Source organism: Syngnathus typhle, linkage group LG13 (genome assembly GCF_033458585.1).
Source record: "Syngnathus typhle isolate RoL2023-S1 ecotype Sweden linkage group LG13, RoL_Styp_1.0, whole genome shotgun sequence".
Classification (NCBI taxonomy): domain Eukaryota; kingdom Metazoa; phylum Chordata; class Actinopteri; order Syngnathiformes; family Syngnathidae; genus Syngnathus; species Syngnathus typhle.
In genome coordinates, this window is record NC_083750.1 from 9,419,602 (window position 1) to 9,424,633 (window position 5,032).

A 5,032-nucleotide genomic window follows, 5' to 3' on the forward strand; every position below is an offset into this window, starting at 1 on the left:
CCCCAGACAAGTCATCTTGTCACAATTTTTGAATCTCACCATCAGCTTACCACGGAATTACTGTGAGACAATTTACTCCTTTTTTTCATTTAATGGAGGTTTTGCAAGAGCTAATTTCATTCGGCGTTGTTATAAAGTGCATACGCCAGCAATTACTTCCGCGTCATCGCAGTCAGCCGAGCAAAAAAACACGACGGCGGCAAATTAACAAGGCGCGTGGACCTTGAAATGATTCCGTTGGAAAAAAAAAAAAGGTTTAGGGGTTTATTGCAATTTCCACGGCTGCTTGTTAACGTTCATGACTTATTCACTCGGAATGGCCGCTGCACTTTTTCAAGAGTATTATTGGAAGCGAGGAGGAATATGGCACAAAAGAAAGGTGATTTGACTGTGTGGGACAGGAAATGAGAAGCTGTTGTAATAGAGTCCAGAGAATCCCGAAACCCAAGACCATTATCGGCGGTTATTAATGACACAGTGCTGTAATTTAACGAGCCGCCCGCGCATGTTTATTCATCATCAATCGCATTTTTTTTTTGCTTATAAACAGCCCTCGCTTTTTTCCCTCATCAGATGAGATACCTGCCCCCATTGGCCAATTTTGAGCTAAGAAAGAAAGATATTGCAATATTAACACTATTTGGAAATCACAAATTTGAGGGTCTAAAAAAAATATTCAGGTATACAAATGAGCGACAGTAGCTATCCGGTTATGGTGTGGGTCAAAGTGACCCATTTAAACACTCAAAACTCAATCTTAAATATTTGTCGAGTTTGAACCTTGCGGTCGGATTGACCCGAAAACAAAAAGTGAAGTCTCCAGAGCGCGGCCACTTGATGGGATCCGCGGGTGGAAAAAGTGTCCATGTCTCCCAGGGCCCCATTACTTGATCTTTTCACAGTAAAATGGATTTTAACTTGAAACCAATCGGGGGCGACGTCATTGATCGCTTCCAAGCTGACTTGGGCTCTCGCAACAGCTTTTTGGTGTCATTTGCGGCCTGAGCAATAACACTCACTCAGCTCTCCGGAGCGCCAACAAATCAATACGGAGGAGCAGTAATAAGCCGCAACCGTACACCGGGATCGCAATTATGACCTTTTTCAGGACAGGGATGTGAAAGAAAAAGAGCTCCACGTTTTGGGCTTTAATTCAAGTAGAGCAATGGAACGGACAATTTGTTCCAGTTGGAGCTCGCGGCCAAATCACGCACGTGGTTATTTGAACTGTGATATCCGGACGAAGGAGGGTTTTTCGCTCTCGTGTGTGTCGGAAGAACTCATCAGGATGTTGATTTGAGGGATTTCGGCGGCCGAGCGCGCACAGGGGAAATAGGCGGGTGGAATGAAACCGGTTTTCATTGTGCTTATGTGAGTGGGCGGCGGGCAGATACCTGCAAATGCGTTATCGTCGCAGGCGGGGAGATTGTAAATGTTGACACCGGCCGCCATTGAAATGTGAAGCACGCCGCAAATGTTATTTATTTGCTTTTAACGCCAACGCGTCTGCCATTAAAGAATCCATCAAGGAGGATTCTAAGCGTTCGAGGCAATCACAATGCTGATGCCAAAAGATCAAATCACACGAGCAAAAAATGAACATTTTACAGCTACATATACAAATCATTTACAAAAGAACATTCATCCCATATTAAACTGAAACTTCTAAGACCTGTTTTTGGTCTTCTCAATTAGATTTTTTTACAGGGAAAAAATGGGAAGCATCCTATGAAAATCCTGTATGTCCATTTTCTGTACGAATCCCAAGTAATCCGTCTCGTCTGTGACTTTAACAAATGCCAATTTGAGATTCACACAAAATGTGTTTCTTTGTGGAAACTTTGCAGCCGGAACGGCCAACCGTTGTCGACATTTGGCGTGGCAGACAAATGCAAATTTGTGAAGAGGCGAGGAAAGAATGTCTTTTTACTTTGGAGAGCAGCACAGAGCAACCAGACGCAGAAGCCATCCTGCTGCTAAAATATTCAAACAAAATGGCTTGGGCACAGCCCGCTCTCGCCGTCCGCTCAGGTAATGATGTTGGACTGACACGTGTCCGGCATCTAAACTTGAGTGACGGTTTGGCCCTGAGATGTTTTTTTTTTTACTCCTGACACATGGACGGCGAGATGATGTCAGTCAGTTTGTCGGTTGTGTAATGAAGCGATGGTGCGGGTGCACAGATGGTGCTTTGGAACCGTAATTAGAATATTTGGAAGGCGCTCGCTCCACGTCAAACGTTCACACACCGTGAAAACCCGGTCGGCATCCGCGCGGGTGATTCGTGTCGTTGTCAATCAATGATCTAAGGCCGTGCAACCGCCAATCATTTATCGAAAGCAATTAATCTGCCGGCAAATATAACTGCCTTGGCGGCTTGATTAATGACACGGAACAGAAGCCGCTCCCCTCAAAAAGAAAAACATAAAAAACCTTGTGGTGCTGTGAGTCTCTTGGGTGAGTGTTGATGGGCGGAGCTTACATACCAGATGTCGGAAGGAAGACGTTGAATGATTACTTACCTGCCAGCACTCGCCATTCCCAGTCTTTCTCTCATTCCAGAAGCGCTCAAAGCCTCCCTTGGCTGGAGAAGATCTCTCCGGCTCTTCCCACACCGCTACGACGAGGCACTCTAAAGCGGCCAGCTTGCATGTGGTGGCTGGTCAAAAGTTGATTTGGCGATCGGTCACACAAAACACAGGTTGGAACTTCTGGTGCGTGGGGGGGGGGGGCTTTTGTGTGGATTTCCATTTGGGTTTGCTTATGTTTTGGTGTGGGAAAATCAAAAGAAGAAAACAGAGGCCTCTCTTTGTTGCCATGGCAACGGACGAACGGCCCACCACAAGAGGCGACTCAACTTTCGTGGCAGTCATCGGCCACCTAAGTGAAAGTCAAGAATTGCGAGGGTGTCTTTGTCAAAAGTTGAGTTTCTTTCGAAAGCTCCACTCATGAAGAATGCGCCTTTACAGGATGCTGGCGGTGGCTCTGAGACTCAACAAGATGATTGACCCCACCCCAAAAAGTTTATCTTGGATTTTCCTCTTCATTCTCTTTTGGGTGTTTCACAAGACGAGAAGCAATTAAGTATCAAGATTGTCAAGAGGCCATTGGCGCTGTGCCACCAAGCATCCTCATCATCTGCACAAAAGATTTGCTCATTTTCTCTAAGTGCGCCTTTTACAGAACCCACACAGAGAACACAAGTTGCAAAAGTATCACGTTGGAGCTTTTGTCCAGACACTTTCTTGTGTCTTTCACAGCGGAATAAAAGGGCGACGTCTCGGGGGGGGCGGGTCGCCCGAGCAAACGTGAGCCGATAACGGTGGGAGCAAAAGGAGAGCTCCCGCAGGTGGCGCCGTATTTGCCACTTACTCGTCTCGTGTGCCTCTTTCACACGGCCTACTAAAAGGCACCTTTCTTCCTTCTTTCTTGTCGTGTTAATGGCGTCCGCACAAAATGAGGCGGCAAGTCAACCTGGCATTGTTTGAGGCACGGGAATCAAAATGTGCCACCAAAATGCACTTTTGGCGTAATACCGCAAGTGAACAAACAAGAAACAAAATCGGAAGTAACAAAGAAGAATGGCGGTGATGCTTTCCTCCTCCCCCGTCGAGTTTGTAATGCAGGCGGAACGTCGCAGCTACGGCGCCAGATTGAGGTCAGTCCATCGGGCTTTGTTGCTGCCGTCTGAAAGACGACAACACCTCCTTCTGTCCTCCTTCCCTTCCTCCAGGACGCTGATGGCGGTGGGGACGAGGCGCTTGTCAGCTGTGACGGGAAGGAACCCCGCCGGGAGGAACGTGACGGGAGCTGAGGCACACGTGACAAGTGGCGGGAGGAGGACAAACCGACACCTGCCATGTGTCATAGAAGTCAGGCGTCCAAAATGAAAACAGAGCTATAGATGGAGATTTCTCTTACAATTAAGTGATGCTAACTTGGGAAAGATTTGGAGCTCAGCAAAACAAAGCAAGTCGCTTGTTTTATTGACTTTATTAACTTGTCCTCAGAATCACCGTGGCAAGCAGAAAGTATCGACGGCGCTTCCCATAAAAGGAGGAATCTGAAGACGGCGGGCTTTCTGGACTGACAAAAACGGTCTTAGGCGCGTCTGATCCCAGATAAAACGCGGCGCGGAGAAAACACGGCAGGCTTATCGCGGCGCCGACGCTTGGCCCGCTCAGATAAAGCCGAGCATCTTCATCGAGCCCCTCGGACACATTTGCAACCTGACTGATTCCGTTTTTTTTTTTGCAATCAGATAGCCAATGGATGCGCAAACATTCTTTAGCTGGGGGATAAAATCATCATTTGATTTTTTTTTTCTCCCCCTTCACCACACAAACAAAGTAAAGTCTTTGGATTGACTTTCATCTGTTTGTTCTTCTCAAGCAATAATGCAGAAACACAAGGGGGACGTTATTTGAGCAAGCAGATGCTCAAGTAAATTGCATAAAAATGTCTAGAGAAGCGAGCTCGCCTCCAAATGTTTTCCAGGAGGAAGATCTTTAAAAAAAAAAAAAAAGCCAAGAAATGCTCAAAACCAGCTCACTCTAACCAAACTGGCAGAATGTCTTGACATTTTGGGACATGACTCAAAATATCGTTCTGCTTTTTTGTTTTTTTTTCTTCCAACTGATGAAATAATTCTCTAGAAGGAATCTTGCAACTGGGCATGATTTTACCTCCAATGGCAGACTTGGTGATTCTTTTGTGCTTTGTTGCACGATCGGCAAGTCTCCTCAGAGATGGACAGGGTCGTTCGGGGAAACACACGAAATTCCCAATGGCCATCTGCTTCCTTCCATCCTTCCTTGCTACATTCAACTGTCGCTAATTCTCTACCTCTCTTCCCTTCCTTCATTCAACGTCTTTGGGCTTCCCAAATCCTCTTTCACCCATTTAGCTTCTCTCTTTGCTCTTGCATGGTCTCTCTCCTTACTCTCCTTTATCTCCCTCTGCTCTTCCCCCCCCCCCCTCTCTCTGGCTCCCTCACATCTCCTCCTCCGTCGCACACTTGCAGTAGCAGAAG